The 24,520-nt window shown below is 33.0% G+C and overlaps 1 pseudogene; it reads left to right on the top strand.

Annotated features, from left to right (window-relative positions):
• The first annotated feature begins 20,076 nt into the window (after positions 1 to 20,076).
• Positions 20,077 to 20,195, top strand: LOC120612037 (uncharacterized; annotated as a pseudogene).
• The last annotated feature ends 4,325 nt before the right edge of the window (positions 20,196 to 24,520 follow it).

Genomic DNA, 24,520 nt, shown 5'->3' with positions numbered 1-24,520 from the left:
TAATTTGGAGAAGGGGTGGTGAAGAATAATTAGGCTATTTTTTAAGTCATTAGCCAAAGAAAAGCTGTGTATTTCTAAAGTCATAGACACCTACACATGCTTAATTTCAGCAAAACCTAAGTTTGTTAAATATTACATATTTCTGGGTCCATTAATACAGTGCATCTCAAACTATCTGTTGTGAAGGACTTTTTTATTTTTTCCTGCATGTGTATCTGCATATGTTTCATTCTCAGTCCATGGTGGACCTATATGTTGTTCAATTGCCAATGACTTATTTATAGTTTATACCAATGTAACTCGTTATGCAATACTCAAACTAACATACACTCCTTTTAATGAGACAAATAGGAAGATCATAATTTGAATATCTAGTCAATGTCAAATTGTTATAAAAGTTTTTAAATGCTTTATCTTAATTTCGCTAATCATCTTATCATAGACCTCTAAGTATCAAAGAATTCACAGATAAACATTGGTTCATGGAACACTTTCAGAGGACCTCTAAGCCTTAATTCACCTGAACAGGAGAATTGTGAGGTAGAAAATGAAACAGAGAAAGTTAGACATGTTTGCAGGTAAATTATGAATAAAACAATAGAAACACACTATAATAGGAAGTCTTGTGGGTAAAGAAAAGTTTAACTTCAGTTTTTAGGTATAAAGGAACTTCAATAAGTTTATTAAAGCAAAAACAAAAATGCTAATGCTCAGGATTTAAGCTAAGAAAATAATGTCAAAAGTACCAGTAGTCCATTTATTTATGCACGAAGGTATCTGGGAGTTCATTTTGTGGATAGCACTGGTCCACTGCTAGGAGAGCTATAAAAAAGCATGATATTCAGTGGTTCTCCCCAAGAAGCTAAAAATAGAGATAGAAGATGGATAATGAATGTTTAAATAATAATACAAGAGGTAAACAGAAATAGTAATAATAAATGTTTAAATAATAATAAAATGTTTAAATAATAATACAAGAGGTAAACAGAAATAGTAGATAATCAAATGTATAAGAAATGACTACTTTTCATGTGACAGTCAAAATTACCATCTGCTGGAGAAATTAGACATTTCAAGCAGAGATAGAAAGTGGGAGTATAATCAAAGGAATAGAATATGTGTACATTTGGCAGATCATAGTAATAATCATAATAATCATAACTTATTGAAAGAATATTATACATTCTTATTTAGAATATTATATAGATATTTTTCTAAATATCTTCTAAACATTATTTTATTTAATATTATAGTAATCTAAAGAGATAAATGTTATTAGCCTCATTTTAAAATTGATGCTTAAAGAACTAAAGTAACTTGTTCAAGGCCACGCAGGTAATAAGTAGCACAGAAGGAAATTGAACCCAGGTCTGTTTGACTCCAGCTAACAAATCTCTGCTAAGCAACAGCTAATATAATGTATCATTTAAAAAGGTTAACTTTAAGCTATTATCTTTAGCTATTAACTATTATCTCTCTGTCTGCCATATAAAATGTGGGTCCTATACAAATGTTAGCTATTATCATTTTTGTCTATAAAAAAATTTCTATAAGAATCAAAATGCATAATCTTATTGAGGTTAAAAAATTGAGTTGATAATTACAAAACATTTGTATTTTGGTATTTATATGTGAATATGAGAAGTTGTATATATAAATTAAAAACAACACTAATTATAAAATCATGTTAGAAATTAACTCAAATGAAAATGAAGTCAACGAACTTAATTACACTTTCCTTTTCTTTTGAGTTCCTATTAGTTAAAATCTGAAAATTAAAATTTTCTATCAGTTATAATAAACATCATTCAAATATTTATCTCTCACATTAAAATAGTCTTGGCATTAACAGCTGAGTTAGGTACTGTGGCTGCATTGTTATTGCGGATTTATTAATCCTCAAGATGACTTCATGGTCCAATATAGCTGCTAGGATTCCAGTCATCGTGTATGAGCTCCGAGAAGCACAAAGGAGCTTAATCAGCTTCATTTTAATGCTTTTCCTAAAGCCCTATACATTATATTTACTTTCATTTAATTGACCGAGCTAGGAACACAGACCCACAAAACTACAAGGAGATGAGAAATGCATTTGAGTTGAGCAAATTGCTTTCTTGAATAAAATCAAGATAAGTAAGAAGAAATTTGACATGGGTAAGCAACTAGCATTTTCTGTTACAGACTTTGCCCTTATTTCATGGAGAGAAGAACAGCTCACATGGGCACTAGTATATTTATAAGCTACATAGTTGCAGGATTTGGACAAGTTTTTTCTCATTTAAATTTGGGGTGTAATACTAAGTGAGGAATTCAAATTAATCAAAAAATGGTATTCATGGGGATATTATTTGCCCTTCTAATTATGCTTACAAAAGAGTGAAAGGTAATATTACCACAGATTTATAATTTACAGAATGATTCAAAGTTTTCTGTGCTGCCTTTACCCCATGAGAAAAATAACAAGATTATCTGATGTACTAAATTGCATGCCTCCTTAAAAGAAATAGCTGAGTAATAAAATTGCAACCTTTTAGTTATATAGAAAGATTTTTGTCAAGGAGAGGAGAGGAACTTATTTGTAAATTTAAGATCAAAAAAGAAGTGCCTAATTTACTAGTCAACGGCATATACAAAACTAGCTGTTGTTGTACATGTTATAAATATTGACATGATAGAAAAAGATTTGATGCTTTGAAATAGAGCCTATGAGTTGTTAAAAAGCATTTTGAATTAAAAATGATTTGAAAGATAGATAGTCCAAGATCTATGGTGATGACTTTGTCTGAACTGTCACATACAAATACCAGAGAATAAATAGCGATAGTATACAAATACAAACACACTAAAAGATCAAAACAGTTTTATATGGAACCCTTCCCACAGACAACAGGTGGTTTACATTGCTCTATATCAAAGGGAAAAATAAATTGTTAATCATGATAAAAGATGATACTGAGAGAGAAAATGATCTAGAAAGAACTTGTTTATTTGACTCCTTTATTATTTATTATTGTTCTAACTAACTGTTTTGGCAAATAGAACTCAATTTCCTATTGCTATAAAAATCTAATCAATGCATCTGCATTTTTTAAAAAAATGAGGTAAGGAGTAAAATAATACCTGAAAAGAGGAAAATGATTGATGTATAAAATCAAATTCATCATAGAAAGTGCTAAGAAAGAAGGTAAGGAGGTCACTTTAAAACAATAAAAGCAAATAATTATCCACTTTCTAGGGGAAATTAGTGGACCAATTAAAAAGAAAATTTGAATTTTAAGCTATGTCTCCATAATATGGTTAAAATATTATTTATAAAAGATTATAAACTGCTTAATAATAAACTGGACCTAAAAGATAAAATTACATTATTCATGTTGTTAATGTACAATATAATGCAACAATATTTAGAATTTTCTCTTGTTAAATAAAGCACAAAAGAGGACTTGAACAGACACTTCTCCCAAGAAGACATACAAATGGCCAACACACGTATGAAAAGATTCTCAACTTCACTAGTTATTAAAGAAATGCAAATCAAAATCACAATGAGATACCACTTCACACCTGTAAGAATGGCTACCATCAACAGGACAAGTAATAACATGTGTTGGAGAGGATGCAGAGAAAAAGGAACCCTTATACACTGCTGGTGGGAATGTAAATTGGTACATTTACTCTGGAAAACAGCATGGAATTTGCTCAAAAAATTAAGAATAAAATTACCATATGACCCAGCAATTCCTCTTCTAAGTATTTACCAAAAACATTTGAAAATATTTATCTGCGAAGATATATGCACCCCAATGCAATGTTTATTGGAGCATTATTCATGGTGGCCAAGACATGGAAACAACTAAAGTTCCCTTTGACAGATGATTGGATAAAGATGTGGTGTGTGTGTGTGTATATATATATATATATATATATATATATATATATATATATATATATGTATATATGTGTATATATATATGTGTGTATATATATATATACACCACATATATATATTATATAATAATATTCAATTGTGTGTGTGTGTGTGTATATATATATATATATATATATATATATATATATATATATATATGTTGTTGCAAATGGCAGTATTTCATCTTTTCTTATGACTGAATAATATTCAATTGTGTGTGTGCACAATTGTATAGATCTTGAGATAATCATGCTCGGCGAAGTAAGACAGAAAAAATTGAGAACAACATGATTTCACTTGTATGTGGGATATAAACCTAAAAACAACAAACAAACATAACAAACAAATAAAAACTCATAGACACAGACAACAGTTTAGTGGCTACCAGAGAGAAAGAAGGGATAGGGGAGGTAGATAAGAGTAAGGGAGTCAGATATATGGTGACAGAAGGAAATTTAACTTTGGGTGGTGAACACACAATGAAATATACACATGATATATTATTGAATTGTACACTTGAAACCTATGTAATTTTATTAACCAATGCCACCCCAATAAATTTAGTAAAAAATAAAATAATTTTTCTAAATAAATTAATAAAAATAAAATACAAAAGAGAAAGAGATTTTATTCATGTCAGTCTTAATGAGCAAATTAAGTTTCTAAATTTGTCACAATTCTGTATAGAGTATATTAAAAATATTCACAAGTCAAAATTTAACATGAACTAGGATTTATTTTTTAAAATATGGTACTAACTGTTTTAAACTTAACAGATTTTGCTGACCAATGTCATCATAAAATATAAATTAAAAAAATAAATAAATTTAAAAATAAAAAATAAGATAAAATAAGGTACTACTTTAAGAAAAAAGAGATCTTTTATAGAATAAGGATAAAACCCAAAGTCCAACAAAAAATACCATAAGTTCATGGCATTTTGAAAGAAGTAGCATGTGATGCCTGTGATGACTTGAAAAGAGCTGAGAGGTTTAAAAGAGAAAGTATGAAGATAAATAAGAGAAGAAAAGGAGAAAGGTCAAAACAAGTATCAAAGTTAAAACAATTGTAAAAGAGCAGAGTATTTTATTAGCTAGAGAAAACAGGGCATTGTTCAATGCAATAAAAAGGTCCTTGGAAAGTAATGTGTCAGCATAATGAGCTGACATGTCCCAATATGGATTTTCAATCTGCTACAAAGCAGAAAGCGACCACTAAGTTTCAATTCAACAATAAATTAAATATGGTCAGAGTTCATCTCCCTGTGAATTTGGTTGTATCAGGTTTGTGATTCACATGTAAAAGTTACCCAGGCAAAGGGGCCCAGTGTCACTGAAGAAAAAAATGACACTTTGTTTTCTTCACTTGTTGAGGAAAGGAAGAACTTTTGTGGTTAATTTTCCTTATTTAGTAATTTTGAGATTTAAATCTTTAAGCAACTTATCTCAAGATAATGGTTCAAACACATTTATCAATTAAAAATATTTTCAGTAAAGGAAAGCAGTTATGCTGAATTTATCTTGCTTTTTAGAAAACAACATCATCCATTTGCAACTAACAAATATAAAAAAAAACATACTTTGAAAATAGCATCAGAAAGCATAGCATTATCGCTGGAGAGCTATGAAAGTTCCATTTCATCAATGAAATGTAGTTAGCTTATTGATAACTGCTATAGACTCTCCATTCTTTAAAGAAACTGTTCCTGCATAAACAAAAACAGGAGAGAATGTAAAACTACCCCCAAAGTCTGTTACCAAAGTGAAAAGTTAAATGATACAGATGTTTAACCTACATGCAAAATGTCTTAATCTTTACTGTCAATTTGACCTTACCTTTTACTTTTCATCTAAATATGTGCAGTCATGTATCAATGGCCTGTTCCTTTCAGAGACTTGACAATGTCAAGATGAAGTGTTCTAAATTTGTTTTACCTTCTCTTTTAATCTCCTCATTCTATTTTATTCATTTCTCTACTCTTCATGCCTTCTCTCTTTATTTTCTGTTCTATCCATATTCCCCTCACAATTTTCCTACTTCAGAAGAGCAACTTCTTAGTTACCACTACATAAAGTCATTAATTGACTCACTAATCTGTCTCAGGTCTCCTTTAGTCATTGTACCTTTTGTTCTACATTTTAACCAATTACATTCATCCTTCTTCTGCTCATGTTTTGAACTTTGTTCAGAATTAACCACGGTTTGGTATCTATTTTTGTCTTTACGTGTGAAGATAACAACTTTTTAAACAACGAGCTATTTTAATTTTGTAAGAAATTCTACTAAATACAGAGGAAATCTATTAAATACAGAGGGAAATCTTTGGATCTCCAGTCTATTTTCAATTACCTGCATTTATTTACATTTCTCACTTTATCCAATCCCTTAAAATACCACACTGACTCATTTAATGATAATTGTTTAACAGTGCAACTTCATTAAAGTATCTTAGTGCAATTTAATTTGTTCTAATTCAGAGTATTGTTTTTTTTGGCATGGAAATGTGGCAGTAAGAATACGTTTCTGTAAGATAACTGATAAATGTTTTTGAAAGGTAATGAGACTATACTAGGAAAAAAAGATCAAGAACGTACTTCCCCACAAAAAATAATAAATATTTCATCCTTTTTGATGATTCAATCAAATGCTTATTACTCTAGCAGGTTACCAGTATTCAATTAATTATGAGAAACATTGATAGCAGCGGGGAACAAATCTACTAACGCTCTTTGAGATAAAACAAGCATAACGCATTAGGTACAGATTTTTCTAGCAACTAGAATGCTTCGATGTGAAAATTCTTGGCATCAGAATTGTCAGATACTGTTCGCATCAAGCATGTATTACTTGATAAAACATGATATACTAAAACAAAACGAAAAATACTATAATATCCTTAATTAAAAATTACAGACAGGATTGGACAGTGTTAACAGAGAATGGCTTTGGAGAAAGAGCAATGGGCTGAAAAGGTGTCAGGAGAGCACAGCTTCAGGACTAAGCATTGTCCTCTTGCTAGTCTATAATTTTAGGCAAGTCACAGCTCTCTGGTCTCAATTTTCTCATCTATAAATAGGAACATTAGTACTTCACTGATAACCCCATAGAGTCAGTTTGAAGATCAAAAGACAAAATAAATATGAAATTATGTACACTAAAATATATGACTTAAAGATGATATATTATTTGACTGTAGGAAATCAGAGAGAAGAGAATCTACCTGTCTCATCGTTAAATCCTCTGCAATGCTTATTATCATGCTTTATACATGGTTGGAATTTTAAAAAGAAATTAAATTTAATTGTTCCAGCCATCCCTTTAAAGTTGTCACTTCTCATATGTTGCAACAGCAGATGCATTTGTCTAAAGGTTTAGAAGAGCAATAGTAAATGCAGGTATCTGAGTCATGAGCCACTGTAAAGCTCCAAGAAGACCCCTGTTGACCTCCTACAGACCAGACAGCTAAAAGTACAATGTTAGTGTATAGGAATCTATTCTGGGCCCATGTCTCACTCTGGATAAAGCAGAGATGACTGGGAAAAAACTCCCTGAGAAGCTCAAGCCATGCATAAGTGAATGTCTGTTCCTAAAGTATGTCTTCTACGGAAAAATCCTACAACTATAGAATGTGTCTCTTATATTTCTTTAACCATGCTAACATGAGGATAACTCGGGAATTATTAGGAAAGAAAGCATCTAGTGCAACAGTGATTCTAATACTGATTTCCATAATACAAAGAATCCTAAAGAACGTGGTAATGAAGCTCCAAAAACTAGGCTCAGTGACTTTTAAAAGCCTAATGGAATTGGACAAATGTTATTCAATACTCACTGCATACTCAGCACTGTGTGGCCCTAAAAATTATAAATGGAGAAATAAATAGCTTAATATATGAGGTCAAAGAGGAAAATAACAAAAGAAGAAAGATTAAGAACCACTGGACTAGTCAGTACTTCTACTAGCTGAAAATTCAGGTTTATATTAAAATACTGAAAAAAAGTGAAGCTCTTATTACATTATTCAGCAGAAGTTGATAAAGCCAGTGATCCCTTGAGCCAGTGAAAAAGAAATCTCAGTGAAAAATTATGTCACACAGATCCAGAAAGTGCCCCTTGTATTTAGGTTAGATATCCCAAGACAGCTCAAAATTCAACTTAGCTTATCCAGACACAGCTCTGCCGCTGGTAGTTCCGCACCAGTTATTTGCAAACCACAGATTGTCAGTCTAATTTATGACTAAGGGGCTGCATTTACCTCAATTGAACTTAAGTAATTTGTGGTCAGGAAATTTTCTGGACTTTAACCATTTGTCTCCTCTCTAACCATTTGTCTCCTTGTATTCAAGGACATGGTCATTCTAAAGGGATAGAGCAGCTTACCTAGGATGCTCTGAAGCAGATACTTAGGGAAAACTGACCTATTAAGGTTATCAGCTTCCTCATCATTCTTGGAGCCTCATATTCAAATACATTTAGTACAATGAAATTATTTTAGTGAGGTAGCAACATATCAACTATGAGTCAGCTATGCAAATATATACCTTTACTTTGTAAAACTGAATGAAACTTTTCTCTCAAGTTCCCTCTCATTCTGGCAAAGATCTGAGTATAGGAAAGGGTGGGAGGAGAAGCTTTTCCCAATTTTCAGGGAAGGAGCACATATCTGGTTCTTCCTGGTCTCATTAGATGTCTCTTCCAGATTGATCTGAGCCTGTTTACTGAAATGAACTTAAATTTAATTGTTACAGACATCCCCTTAAAGCTGTCATAATACCTGCCAAGGCAAAGATTGATCCTGGGCATTTGTGTGAGCTCTTACTACTGACGATGGAGGAGACTGCCAAAGTCAACAATCTTGGGGAGTTTCTACAATCCACAACCTTTTTTTCTTTACATGTGGTGGGGAAAATTTATCAGCAAGAACTTAATGTGTCAGAATCATGTTAATTGAAATTTTGAAGAAATAATTCAAGTTTTGGAGAAATAATTGAAAATTCACAATATACACTAGTAAGATATAATTCAAAGAGATCGTTTGTACGTTTCCTAATTTTCCCCACTGATAACATTTTACGAAACTGTAGTATAATATGATAACTTTGATATAGATATGAATATAATCCACCAACCTTATTCAGATTTCCCTAGTTTTATTTTTATTCATATATATGTGTATAAATTCCATACAATTTTATCACTTGTGTAGGTTCATGTAGCTACCACCATAGTCAAGACGCTGAACTTGTCAAGACGGTTCCCAAATGATAAGGACACTCGTGTTGTCCTTTTACACCACACCATTTCTCTCCCACCCCCACCTCTCTGTCTCTAACTCTGGATAACCACTAATCTGTCCTTCATTTCTAAAATTTATTATTTAGGAAATGTTATATAGATGAAATCACATAAATTTGGGTGTTTTTTGCTGTGTGTGTGTGTGTTCTGAGTCTTCTTTTTGCTCTTCCTTGAAGAGTGATTCAAACTGTTTCATGGATCAATAGTGTATGTCTTTTTATTACTGAGTCTTATTCCATTGTGTGTATGCCATATTTGTTTAACCATTCACCTATTGGAGGGTATCTGAGCTGATTGCAGTTTTTGATTACTACAAATAAAGCTACTAACAACATTTATATAAAGTTTTTGTGTTAACATAAAGTCTTCATTTTTCTGGGATTGAAGCCAAGGAGTATAATTTTTGGGTCTTATAGATCGTCCACATTTAGTTTTTTAGGAAACTGTGTTTTTCAAAGTAAATATACTATTTTACATTCTCACCAGCAATGATTGACTAATCCAGTTTCTCTGTATCCTCACCAGCATTTGGATTTGCAATTGTTTTATACTGTAGCCATTTGATAGGTGCATAGACCTAGCCCATTGCAGTTTTAAGTTAATTTATCTAATGGCTAATAGTGATAAACATCTTTTCATATGCTTATTTACCATCTTTACATCTTCACAGTGAAATTTATAGTCGATAAATAGTTTACATATAGTCAATATAAATGTAAATATAGTTAATAAGTCCATTTATTTTACTGTTGAGTTTTAAGAGTTTTATATATTCTAGATACTAGTCTTTTGTCAGAGACGTGGTTCTCCCATGCTGTAGCTTGCCATTCATTCTCTTCACATGAGCTTTCATATAGCAATATTTTTAATTTTGTTAAGGTCTAATTTATTGATTTGTCTTTTTATGGATTGTAGTTTTAAAGTTATATCTAAAAACTTTTTATCAAGTCTTAGACCTTAAAGATTTTCTCTTACTTTTTTTTCTAAAATTTTGTAAGCTTAACATTTTACATTTATACCTACAGTCCATCTGGAGTTAATTTTTGTATAAGGTGTAAAGTTTGGGGTTCTTGATCTATGGCTGTCCAGTTGCTCTAGCACTACTTGTTAAAAAGTTCATCCTTCTTGAATCTAATTGCTTTGCACATTTATCAAAATCAGTTAGATATATTTCAGTGGTCAATTTTTAGGTACTCTATTCTTCTTCATTGGTCTATATGTCTATTCTGCTAGTGTAATACTATTTTGATTGTTGTAGCTATATATGAAGCCTTAATATCAGTGCAGTGATTGCTCCCACTATATTTTTTGTCAAGATTGTTGTTTTAACTATCTTGGGGCTTGTACCCTTTCCATGTACATTTTAGAATAAGCTTATCTATAGCTTAGGAAAAAAGTTTGCTGGGATTTGATAGAAAAATTGTGTTAAACCTGTAGATCGCTTTGGTGAGAACAAGCATCTTTACTATGTTGAATGGTCCAATCAACTGAACACGGTTATATATCTCCATTTATTTAGGTCTTATTTGGTTTATTTTATCACCATCTCATCATTTTCAGAAAACAGATCCTGTGCATGTTTTATTAGTGTATACCTAAGTATTTCATTTTTTGAAGCAACTGTAAATGATACTGTGTTCTTAATTTTGGTTTCTACATTTTCATTGTTAGCATATAGATACCTGATTGATTTTTTGTATTCATCTTGTAACCTGTGATCTTGTTTATTTCACTTATAAATTCAGGGAGCTTCTTTGTAGAGTTCTTGGGATTTTCTACATGATTTTGTCATCTGCAAATGGAAATAATTTTATTCCTTCTTTTTAAAATTTTCTGTTTTTTATTTTTTTTCTGTGCCTAATTGCATTGACCACAAATTCCAGAACTATGTTGAATAGGAATGGTGATAGCAGACAACCTTGCCTTGTTTTGGATGTTAAGGGGAATCATTCAGTCTTTCACCATCAAGTATGATGTTTATTGCGGGAGTTTTTGTTGTTTATTTCTGTTTGGTTTGTAGAGTTATTAATCTCTGCTCTTAACTTGCTAATTTTTTTTTATCATGAATGAGTATTAGATTTTTGTCAAATGCTTTCTCTTCATTGATATGATTATATGATTTTTTCTTCTTTAACTTGTTAATATGGTAGAATACATTGTTTGATTTTCAAACGTTGAACCAGCCTCTCATATCTACAATAAATCCCACTTGGCTATGGTTTAAATTACTTGTACGTAATATTCAATTCAGTTTAATAAAATTTCAGTGAGAACTTTTGCATCTAAGTTTATGAGAGATATTTGTCTGTAGTTTTTGTTTGCTTGCTTGCTTTTACTGTCCTTGTTTGGTTTTGGTATCAGAGCAATACTGGCCTTGGGCAGAGTTGAGAAATGTTTGCTCTTCTATTTTCTGGAAAACATTGTATAAATTTGTGTTATATTTTAAAGATATTTGTTAGACTTGTCCAGTGAAGCTATCAGAAATAAAGATTTCTTTTGTGAGAGCTTTTAAATATGAATTCAATTTATTTGATGGTTATAGTACTATTCAGATTGTCTATTTGATCTTGTTTGTTTTTAGAGATTTTCTTATTGTCTTTTCTTATTGATTGCTAGTTTGATTCCATCTTGATCAGAGACCATACTCTGTATGATTTAAATTCTTTTTACATTTGTTGAGATTTGTTACGTAGCCCAGAATATGGAACATCTTGGTAAATGCTCCATGAACATTTGAAAAATATTGCATTTTCTTGATATTGAGAGAAGGTTCGATATACATCACTTAGTTCCCAGTAGTTGATTATGTTATTCATATTTTCTATATCCTTGCTGATTTTCTGTTTGGTAGTCCTATCACTTCCTGAGAGGGGAGTGCTAAAGTTTCAAGTGTAATTGTGCATTTTTATCCTTCTCTTTTCAACTCTATCCATTTTTGTTTCACATAGTTTAAGGTTTGTTGTTTAGTGCACAAATTCAAGATTATTATGTCTTGGTGGATGATTAAGTAATGTTCCTCTATAGCTCTGGTACCTTTTCTTTGCTTTCAAGTCTACTTTATCAGATAATAATATATCATTCATATTTTTTGTTATTTTATTAACATGTGCATTAATAAATCTATCTAGATCCTTATATTTGTAATAAGTTTCATGCATACAGTTGGGTTATTTTTTAATTAAATATATTGGGGTAACTGGTTAATAAGATCGTATAAGTTTCAAGTGTCATATTATAATACATGATATGTAAATTGCATTGTGTGCTCATTGCTCAGTTTAGTTTCCTTCCTTCACCATAGATTAAACTCCATTTACCCTCTCCAACTTTCCACAGGCCCCTTCGCCTCTGGTAACTACCATTCCGTCATCTGTGTCAATGAATTTTTGGTTTGTTTGCTTTGTTTGTTCATTCATTGCTTTCTGTTTTTTATATCTCATATATGAGTGGAATCATGTGATTCTTGTCCTTTTCCAACTGACTCATTTGGCTTAGCATGGTACTTTCAAGACCCACCCATGTTGTTGCAGATGGTAGTATTTCATCTTTCCTTATGACTAAGTAGTATTCCATTGTATATATGTACCACCTATTCTTTATGCAATCATCCATTGAAAGATACTGGTTGTTTCCCTGTCTTGGCCACTGTGAATAATGCTGAAATAAACATAAAGATACATAAAACTTTACAAATAAATATTTTTTAAATTTTTTTAGCTAGATACCCAGAAGAAGTAATGCTGGGTCATATGGTAATTCTATTCTTAATTTTTTGAGGAATCTTCATACTATTTTCCATAGTGGTTATTGTTTTAATCTACCTTGCTAATCTAATTCTTTTGATTGGTGTATTTAGACCATTTCCATTTAAATCATTATTGATACGTTATCACTTAGCATAGTTATATTGTGTTTTGCTCTCTATTTGTTTCTGATTCTTGTCCCTTTTTCTGTTTTCTTTACTTTCAGAGGTTGTTAGAACTATTTTTAGCACTATTCTTAGTGTTTTGAGTAGTTTTTGTAGTGGCACTTTGTGACAAAACTGTCTACTAGTATCAGCATTTTACCACTTTGAGCAAAGTGTACAAATCACATTTTCATTTAGTTCTCCTTTCCTTTCCCACTTTTAAATATTATTGTCCTAGTTGCTGCCTGATTTCATAATTACTTCAATAACCAGATATGAGTCATTAATCTTAAGAAAGCATAGATACTTAAATCTGAGAAGATTATTTTGAAAGGCAAAGCCAAATATTAAATTTCTTGTTTCAATCTGTATCCACCTTTTTCCAAGAGTTATAATTTTTTTTATGTCAATGAGTGCAAAGCAGGATAACAGCTAGAAATAATTAGTATTACTGGAAATGAAAATACTTTGATTTCATAAATTTCTATTACCCCTGTGGCATGCAAATGGGTCTTATAGGAACAATTCCATCCATCCTTATTTATCAAAATGTGCAAGACAAAGAATAGAGATTATGTTTAGGTTTAGTTTATTTTTATGACACAAGCTAGACTTATCAGAAACTCCAGAACTGAATCACATTGATTTCTCATATCGCTATGTAAGATCTTGAGCACAGACTAACCAGTGTAGCATGGAAGTGTTAATTGATTGTGTATTTCTCCGAAGGTAAATTGGCAGTGGAAGAAGCATGCCTTCTATAGGACAGACAGTTTGGTAAACTTTCTGCAAAGATTCAGATAGTAAATATTCTACAGTTGTGGGCCATACTATCTCTATGAAAACTATTCAGCTTTGCTACTACAGCACAACAGAAACCATAGACAATATATTAATGAATGGTCATGACTGTGTTCCAATATAACTTTATTTATAGATGCTGAAAATTTAATTTTATATTATTTACATATGCTATGAAATATTTTTAGCATTTTATTTTATTTTATTAGTAGTTTCAAGTATTTTTAAACTTTTTTCAATAATTTAAAAATTTTTAAATCATTCTTAACTTATAGGCTATACAAAAAGAGATGATGGACTGGATTTGGTCTACAGGCCCGAGTTTATCCAGCTCTCATCTAGGGCTACATAGCACTGGGTCTTTCGCTATATCTCCCTAAAAACATGTATTTCAAAGGAAGAGATATGTTTCCTGTGAATACTCTAGCCAACATTTTTTATCCGATTAGAATACAAAGACACATTCACGGAGAGAAATGTATCTCTTGCTAGTTAAAATATTTTGTTACCTGACTAGATAAGAATACTGTCTATGTCAAAGGACACTGCAATTCAGTTGCGATAGTTTTATTATTTATACACTATCTGAGTAATTATTTCCTTTTAAGATTCTAAAATATTAAGCCATAAAATTTTGTTATTAAGAAGTAGGCAGCAAAAATTAGATTTTCCCTTAATAAAGAATGGCTGCAAATTCTTTTCAACTTTCCAGATATCTCAATAAAATATGAAAGTTCAGTAATCTGCCTCCTTGAGAAGTACTTTTTTTTTTTTTTTTTTTTTTATGAAGAATTTTCAATAGAGATAGTATATGAATCCAATAACCTAGGAATATTTGTTATCTGACCCTTCACAGAAAGTTTGTCAATCTGTCCTCTAGAAGAGGATCGCAGACTGGTATTGGTCCAAGGCCTGTTAGAAAACGGCCTGAACAGCAGGAGGTGAGTGGCAGGCCAGTGAGCAAAGCTTTATCTGTATTTGCAGCTGCTCCCCAGCGCTGGTATCTCCACCTCAGCTCCACCTCAGATCATCAGGCATTGGATTCACATAAGAGCACCTGGTGCCAAAAAAGTTGGGACCGCTGCTCTAGAAGACATGTTTCTTCCACTGAAACCCACCAGAATCTCTTAAACCAATTTCATAATATAATTCTGAAATTCAGAGTGTTTAGTTTTAATTGTTAAACCTATCTAGTGACTACTATGAATTTTATACTGTGCTTAGTTTTTGGATTCAGAGAGGAATTAAAAATGGTTTCTGTTAATACCAAACTGTGCCAAGCTAAGTACTTATTATATAGATTTATGAATACATTCAACTCAGAAATACACAGACTTATAGTCAGATGCAAATATAATAGAAAACAGAGATAGGACTAAGAAAGTGGGAGAATAATCAGGGAAGTAATACCTCTGCAGAACTATAAAGAAGAAATAAACATTCTTCAGAATAAACTAGTTGGGGGGAGAGCCTTTCATGCATAGGAAAACAGATGGACCAAGCTCTTGAAATGGAGCCAACTGATATCCTCAGGGAATACAGCCAGAGTAATATCATGGTTGGATATAAATTCACTGGTATAGTTTTAACATTTCATCTAAATGTTAAATCCAAGTTCATCCAAAATTTTAGTAAAAGTTTAAAAATGTTTCAGAAGAGTTCTGGTCAAGATAGCAGAATAGGTAAACACTGTGCTTGCCTCCTCTCACAACCACGTCAAAATTACAACTAAATAGCCCTCATTGGGAATTGCCTGAAGTCTAGCTGAAAAGCCCTACAATCAGAGAAACACACAAAAGATTCCGCATTGAGACTGGTAAGAGAGGTAGAGACATGAAACGAACTGGTCCCACTCCCACATATGGCAGTGGAGAATCAGGAGAACTATCTCAAGTGCAGAGGTCCCCCAGAGGAGCAAGAGGTCCTGGCCCCATACCAGGCTCCCCAGTCCAGGATTCCAGTGCCAGAAAGAAAAGTTCCCATAATTTCTGGTTGTGAAAAACATCAGAGATTGTTGCTAAGTGAGACAGAGGGCTAAGGGAATCACAGATTTTCTTTTTAAGAGGCCCATGTGCATACTTAGTGACAAACTCACTTGCTCTGAACTCCAGCTCTGGAGCAGCAGCTCGAAAGGTATCAGGGACATGTGGGGAGGAACTAAGTTGTCTGGCTCAGGACGAGAGCTGGAGGGGCAGCCTTCTCTCTGCCAGAAGTGCTGGCAGAGAGCATTGTTCCTTTGTTGAGCTCTCCCCGTCCCAGCATGGAGACCCTGGTGGGCAACATATCTGAGTCTCCATCAATGTAACTAACACTGGTTGCCCCACCCTGGTGATTCCCTGTGCCCTGCTTGGGGCCACCCTTCCCAAGTTGTGGGCCCACCTAAGTTGCTTCCAGTGGTTTTTCCATAAAAATGCCTGTCTTGGCTCATGTTGTGAGTTTTCCTAAAATTTCTCAAAGGTTCACAAACTTAAACAAGCAGCATCTGGCCTCAGCATGCCCCGTACTTCTTGCTGAGCAGCTCCAAGCCCCACACTTGTGGCAGCCAGCCTTGGTTTGTGGCTTGGCCTCTCAAGGCCCTTCTGAGACCAGCATAGGTTGCAGCCATCTGTAGATTACATGATGGTTTATGCAAGGTCATCCCAGGCAGGGCACAGGCTATAGCTGAACTTGGCCTACAGCACAGCCCCTCCCAGGATGCCCCAGCCTACACAACCAGTGACTGGCTTCAGTCTAAGCTGGAGTACCACCTGGGGTCACATGTGAGGAAAACACACCCAAAGGACAGACAATGTAGGAACTAGAGTCCTGCTAAAGTGAATCTTACTCTGTAGAGTCAGCCCCTGAACAACAGCTCCTTTGCTGGTCACGGAAGGTCATCACAACCAATCAGCCCCATGGTCAGTTCCTCTCACTGATGAGCAAACAGCAACCAAAGCTCAGCTACAACGGGAGGGCACACACAACCCATATAAGGGACACACTTGGAGGACCCAGCTCAGATGACCAGGGAAGACTGTGCCAAAGGGACCCACAGCACACCTACTTTTTAAGGCCACTCTACTAAGACCAGGAGACATAGTAGTCATACTTAATACACAGAAACAAACACAAGTAGGCAGCCAAAATGAGAAAACAAAGAAACATGTCCCAAATGAAAGAACGGAACAAAGCTCTAGATAAAGAACTCAATAAAATAGAGACAAGCAATCTACCAGGTGCAGAGTTCAAAACACTTGTTATAAGGATGCTCAATGAACTTAGGGAAAGAGTAAATGAACTCAGTGAGAACTTTAACAAAGAGATCGAAAATATAAAAGTGGAGATAGAAAAAGTAAAAAAGAGTAAGTCAGAAATGCAGGATATAGTAACTGAAATGAAGAATACCTTAGGAAAAATTAATAGTAGATTAGATGAAATGGAGAATTGAGTCAGCGATTTAGAAGATGAAGTAGCAGAAAACACCCAATCAGAACAGCAACAAGAAAAAAAATCCCAAAAAATTAGAATAGTTTAAGGGGCCTCTGGGACAACATTGAGCACAACAACAAGCATCATATGTATAACCAGAAGGAGAAGAAAAAGAGCAAGGAATTGAAAATGTAGTTCAAGAAATAATAACTGAAAACTTCCTTATCCTGGTGTAGCAAATAGATATATAAGCCCAAGAAGGGCAGAGAGTCCCAATCAAGATGAATCCAAAGAAGCTCACACCAAGACACATCATTATTAAAATGTCAAAGGTTGAGGACAAAGAAAATCTTAAAAGGAGTAAGAGAAAAACAATTAGTTACCTACAAAGGAGCTTCCATAAGACTGTCAGTCAATTTCTCAACAGAAACTTTGCAGGCCATATGGCTTGGCACAAAATATTCAAAGTGATAAAAAGCCAAGACCTACAACCAAGATTACTTTACCCAGCAAAGCTATTATTTAGACTTGAAGGACAGAAAAAGAGCTTCGCAGATAAGAAAAAGCCAAAGGAGTTCATTACTCTCAAGGCAGTATTTCAGGAAATGTTGGAGGGACTTCTTTAAGAAGAAGAAAAAATATGTATCAAAATATGAATAAAGAATGGCAATTATTACATATCTATGAACAAGTTCTTCAAATGAAAAAGGATTAAATGCTCCAATCAAAATATAGAGTGGCTGAATGGATAAGAAAACAAGACCCTTGCATGTACTTCCTACAAGAGACTCGCTTCAGATTAAAAGACACAGACTAAGAGTAAAGGGATGAAAAAAGATATTTCATGATGGACCTGGAGGGTATTGTGTAGAGTGTAGTAAGTCAGATAGAGAAAGCCAAATGCCACATGATTTCATGTATTCGTGGAATCTAAAAATCGAAATAAACAACAATAACAACAACAACAACAACAAAAACTCATAAATACAGAGAACATTTTGAGGACTACCAGATAGGAAGGGGGTTAGAGAGGTAGGTGAATTGGAAGAAGGAATTAAGAAGTACAAAATGGTAGTTCCAAAATCATCATAGAGATATAAAGTATAGCATACAGTCAATAATATTGGAATAACTATGTATTGTATTAGATGGCTACTAGATTTATTGGGGTGATCACTTTGTGAGTTATATAGATGTCTAGACACTATGTTGCACAACTGAAACTAACATAATAATGTATGCCAATTATAATTGAAAATAAAAAATATTTTTTAAAAAAATCCACCCAGACTTAAAAATTCAGCAAAGATAAAATACAGTGTTTGTTAGTAAAATATGAGTAGCATACAGTTACATGTTGCTTCAATTGGGAAAAAAAATGATAAGAAAATTATGGGAGGAAAAAACATTAGTTTTTAGAAGCTAAGTTTATTCAAACAACATAATATGACAGAAATAACATTGTCTTTCTGGTGAGACTAACCTGGGCTGGAATCTCAGCTCCACAACTTATTAAATGTGATAAGCAGCAAATGTAATACTTACTTTCTCTGAACCTTAGTTTCCTTATCTATAAAAACAACTCCTTCATAAACACGTTATATAAATTAAATGGGATTGTGTTTATAAAATAATTAACATAGGAGGTGCTTAACAAATGGCAGTCATTACCATTTAAATCCTTAAAAATGTACATTGAGGAAAATCCAAGAATAAAGTAGGTCTGAAGAAGAGTGCAGGACTTTGGTGGAACTGTTGGCCTTCTACTCACGAGGCACCAAACTGAAAAGAGTATATTCTCATCTCATTAGGAGGGTCTGTATTAAAAATTAAATGGTGGAAAACGGCTTATAAAACTTTACAATGTTCCCTTACAACCCCAAATTTCACAGCATTCCAGTGGCAGAAAATGAGGAAGCCTTCCACATTTTTTCCTCACAGTTATGTCTTTACTATATTCCATGCCTTTGCTGTATCAAGGATGAATAGGTCAAAGACCTGGCAACACAATTCAGATTGATCACCAGCCCAGTGGCAGAAGTCTGACTTGTCAGAGATGATACTCTCACCCTTAGTTTTGACATCAAATTCAAATCTCAGTGTCTTGATCTTAAAAAGGTCAATAGTACCTGTGATGAAGGAAGGGAAACCTATTTCTCCTCAAGACTCTCCTTTCCTCTCTGGAGTTATTGAATTTTCAGCTTTTGCTAGTTTTCTAGTTGCAAAACTATGTACAAAACATAAATCTGTTTAGTAAAAGCAAACATCTCTTGGAGTTGTTTTTTTTGTTGTTTTTTTCGTTGTTTTTTTCTTTTTTTTTCCCCCAGAGAGTCAGCCTCTGAAACAAACTGTCCATAGTTGAGTAAAAGACTACTAAAGTGTATCACCTCCTTCTCAAGAGAGGCCATAATAGCCCTCATCAGCACAAGTCAGCACCATATGGGAACCCACAGAAGGCTTAACCACATGGTCATGATGTTTGCACAGACTGGATCATTCACAGGCCTTTCACTTTCAACAAGGATAGGATGACTGCTTCCCCCACGTCTCAAAGAAATTCCAAAACATTTTTAAAAATGCAACACTTAACAACTATGAAATCTAGAAGCTAGTAAGTAATGCTTCTGGGTAAATGCAGAGAATGTTATCATGAGAGTCTAGTGGAAATGGCTTTTGTCTATTTCTCTGCTTCACCAGCTAAATGACCTTGGCCAAACAAATTAAAAATTGTTGTGTCGTCTACGGCTATGCCACTCTGAACATGCCCAATCCCATCTGATCTCAGAAGCTAAACAGGGTCAGGCTTGGTTAGTACTTGGACAGGAGACCACCTAGGAAGACCAGGTGCTGTAGGCATGAAAAAAAAAAGTTGAAGTGTCTGTTTCTTCAGCTGTGAAACTCATAAACACCAACTTCCTATCAAGTTAATACGAACTTCAAACTATAAAAAATATTATGATTGGTACTGACTCATAAAATGTAAAGGGCAATAAAGCAAGAATTTGTACTCAGCAGAAAACCCTTGACTATTTTTTCATTTTAATACACATACAAATTGTGCCAAATCAACTGCTAAGTTGCAAAGAAGTGCATGCATTCTTCAATGAATGAAATTGGGCATCATCTTTTTTAAGCTTTACTTGGCAAATCAGTATTTCTATCCGTATGACTAGTGGTAGGCATTTCTCATTTAGGCTTTGAGTAAAACAATGGAAAACTCTATTCAATTAAAATGCTATCTCCTTGTACTGATAGACTCCTCCAAAGAAGTTGTATCTGCATTACAATAAAGTATATTCTGATGAAAACTGTTAATTTTTTAGATGTTCTTCAAATAACATTTGATCTCTGAAGAATATTATTGAAAATATTCAGATTTTGCAGCTGTTTGGAGGGTGGAAATATACTAAAGAATATATCAAAATCAAATTAATTGCTAGAAATGTCCAGAGACATTCCAAGACATTTCGCATACTGGAAAAGTGGTAATGATGATCATTTATTAAAACTAACAGTGTCGTGGGTCTGTCAAATAGCCAGTTAGTCAAAAGATATCTTCCAACTGTCTACTACATGCCTAGTGTATGAAGTGAGATATAGAATAAATATATTAATTCTTGCTAACAAAATATTTAGATTCAGAGGCCTAAGAAATGTCTTAACATGTTTCATATGATGCTGAAGGAAAACCTAAAGAACTGATCATCTTGATGACTACCAGGTCATTGAAATAAAATGAATACTATGAAATGTTTATTCAGACCTCTAGGGATGAATACGAACAAAGCTATTTCCCTTATACAGACCAAAGCAAGGGAATGTTTGGTAGTCAATTAATCCTGACCCTCAAATGTATTATTATTCTTATTTTCCCGCAGAATAGCCACAGGAGTCTCCTGTAACTTTGTCAAAAAAAATTATTAAATTTATTAAAATTAATGGAATCATCCTTCCCAATGAAAGCCACATGATATCTGCTTGTGGCTGAAAGAGAATTCTGATCCTCCAGCTGCCTCTCATGTCTCATCCAGATGCTGAGTAAGCAAAAAAATGGAAACAGTTTTTGGTGTCTCTGAAAGAGGTAATAAAGCTCAGACTTATGATGCCATAACTGATTGATTAGATTTATCTGTCTAGAGCAACAAGATTGAGTCATGAGTGTGAGAACTTCCTCTCCATGGTTTAATTGTATCCTAGCTGGTTAGACACCATGGTGTGCTGTAGAGATAACTAGGAGAAAAGAGGCCTAGAAAATTGTTGTTTTTGTTGGAGAGGACAAAGAATGATCATTATGACTAAGTGACCTACAAGATCATAAAAACACTTTAAAATTGAAAGATTGCATCTGTAAGCCGTAGCAAACGACTCAGAGGAGACAATAAAGATGCATGAGGAAGGAGGCTTTGCTAATGAGAGACTATTAGCTGTAAGGCATATGACCCAGGAACACTTCTATATTCAATCTGTTGTGAGTTTTTATCATGAAAGGATTTTGAATTTTGTCAAATGCTTTTTTGGGGTATTTATTGAAATGATCATGTGATTTTAACCTTTCATTCTATTAATATGGTATATTGCATTTATTGATTTGAATATGTTGAAACATATGCATCTTTGCATCCCAGGGATAAATTCCACTTGATCATGGTATATGCTTCTTTTAATATGCTGCTCAATTTATTTTGGTAATATTTTATTTTTTTAATCTATATTCATCAGAGATATTGGACTGGAGGTTTTTTGTCTGTTTGTTTGTTTGTTTTTTCCTGTAGTATCTTTATCAGACTTTGGTATCAGGTTAATGCTGGCCTGGTTAAAAAAAAAAAAAGTTTGAGAGTGTTCCTTCCTTACATTTTTGGGAAGAGTTTGAGAATAATTGACATTAATTTTCCTTTAAATATACGTAGGACATTCTGGCCCTGAGCTTTTCTGTGTTGAGAGATTTTGATTGCTGATTCGATCTTACTTGTTATGGTCTTCTCAGATTTTCCATTTCTTCATGTTTTCAACTTGATAGTTTGTATATTTCTAGAAATTAAACTATTTCTAGCCTATTTAATTTGTTGGTATATGATTTTTCATAGTAGTCTCTTATGAGCCTTTGTATTTCTGTAGTACAGTTGTAATGTCTCGTGTTATTGATGATTTTATTTGAGTCTTCTCTCTTTTTCTTAGTTAATGTAGCTAAAGGCTTGCCATTTTTGTTTATATTTTTAAAAAAGAGCTCTTAGTTTTATGATCTCTTTTTTGTTTGTTTGTTTCCTTTCTTCCACTAACTTTGGTCTTAGTTTATTTTTGATTCGGGTTTTTTTTTTAGTTTTCTGAGGTGTAAATTTAGGTTGAGTTATTTTTTTCTACTTAAAGTGGGCATTTATCACTGGAAACTTCCCTCTTAGAACTACTTTTATTGTATCTGTAAGTTTTGGTATGTTATGATTTCATTTTCATTTTTTCAAGGTATTTTTAAAATTCTCTTTTGATTTATTCTTTGATTCATTGATAGTTCAGAAGTATGTTTTTAATTTCCCCATTTTTGTAAATTTTTCACTTTTTTTCCTGTTAGTGATTTTTATTTTCATACCATTGTAGTCATAAAAAGATACTTGATATTATTTCAATCTTTTTGAATTTGCTAAGACTTGTTTTGTGGCCTATCATATGATTTACAGTGAAGAACATTATATTTTCACTTGAGAAAAATGTGTATTTTGCTGTTGTTAAATGGAATGCTCTGTATATATATGTTAGGTCCATTTGTTCTAGAGTACAATTGACATCCAAAGTTTTCTTATTGATTTTCTATCCAGATGGTCATTCCATTGTTGAAAATAAAGTGATAATATTACTATTAATATATCACTTACTTTTCTCTTAGATTTTTTTAATATTTACAATTAATTAATTAATTTTTTAAAAATCAACATGGGGCCAGGACCCCTCAATCCTCCAGGGAGACCTCTGCAGCCGAGATATCCGTCCTGATTCTCACCTGTAACACATGGATGTAGGATCAGCCCATTTCACATTTCCACCCTTCCTACCAGCCTTAAAATATCCTCTTGTATGTCTCCAGTCGTAAGACTTCTGTTCAGCAAGACTCCCATTGATGGTTGCTCTGTAGTTTCGTTTTAATTTTGATGTGGTCATGAGAGGAGGCGAGCACAGAGTCTACATCATCTTGACCAGAAGTCTAAATTTTTCTTTTTTATTCTTTCAGCCACTCTATTCCTTGATTATAGAATTTAACCTATTTACATTTAATATAATTATTGATTGGTAAGAACTTACTAATGCCATTTAAATTATTTTTTTCCTGTATCTTTTATTCATTCTTTTCTTCCTCTCTTGCTGTCTTCTTTTATGAATAAATAATATTCCATAATGAAATGCTTTGATTCTCTTCTGTTTATCTTTTGTGTACTACTACAGATTTTTGTTTTGTGGTATCGTAAGGCTTACAAAAAATATCTGATAGATACAACAGTCCGTTTTATACTGATAACACCTTAACGTCAATCACATACAAAAACTTTACTCTATTTCCCCTTTCATGTTTTTAATGTCACAATTTACCTCTTTTTGTATTGTATTCATTTACAAATTATTTTAGTTATAGTTATTTTTAATACTTTTATATTTTAACCTTTATACTAGAGTTAAGTGATTAACATATCGCCATATTACAGTATTATAGTATTATTAATTTGTTTATATACTTACCTCTACCAGTGTGTGGTATATTTTCATATGTTTTTATGTCACTAACATCTTTCTTTTCAGCCTGAGAACTCCTTTCAGCATTTCTTATAAGGCAAATTCAGTGGTAATGAATTCCCTTAGCTTTTGTTTGTTTATCTTTCTTTCATTTCTGAAGGACAATTTGCCAGGTAAAGTATTCTTGGTTTTCAGTTCTTTGTTTTTAATTTTTTATTTCAGTGCATTGAACTATATAATCTCACTCTCTCCTGGCCTTCAAGGTTTCTGCTGAGAAATTCATAGTCATATGGAGGATTTATTGAACGAAATAATTTTTTTCACTCTTGCTGCTTTTAAAATATCTCTTTGTCTTTTATTTTAGACAATCGTCTTAGAGGTCATTTTGGGTTGAAATTATGGGATGACCTATTAGCTTCATGAATGCAAATATGTGAAACTTTCCCCATATTTGGAAAGTTTATAGC

Source organism: Pteropus medius, unplaced genomic scaffold, assembly GCF_902729225.1.
Source record: "Pteropus medius unplaced genomic scaffold, Ma_sr-lr_union100, whole genome shotgun sequence".
Classification (NCBI taxonomy): Eukaryota; Metazoa; Chordata; class Mammalia; order Chiroptera; family Pteropodidae; genus Pteropus; species Pteropus medius.
Note: the sequence above shows the minus strand (reverse complement) of the source record. Positions and strands in the feature narration are given on the sequence as shown.